The following is a 238-nucleotide window of genomic DNA, read 5'->3' on the forward strand; positions in this document are numbered from 1 at the left end:
TTATACAGTAAAGAATTCCAGGGTTACAGATACACGAAAAATACAGAAGCTGAAATCCTAAGGCATCATCGGCACGATTGCTCCGTGCTTCCCTGGGCTGGGCAGCGACTGCCGCAGCGAGAGGAGATGCCAAGCGCAGCTTAACAAAGCAAACAAAGCTCTCCTGGAGAACAAGCGCGGGACCTCACCCTTTCCWAATGGGACAGCAAAGCCCAAGGAGTTCAGTGAGCTTTGATGC

The sequence above is a fragment of the Malurus melanocephalus genome, unplaced genomic scaffold (assembly GCF_030028575.1).
Source record: "Malurus melanocephalus ecotype Western Australia unplaced genomic scaffold, MMel_1.1 scaffold_402, whole genome shotgun sequence".
Classification (NCBI taxonomy): domain Eukaryota; kingdom Metazoa; phylum Chordata; class Aves; order Passeriformes; family Maluridae; genus Malurus; species Malurus melanocephalus.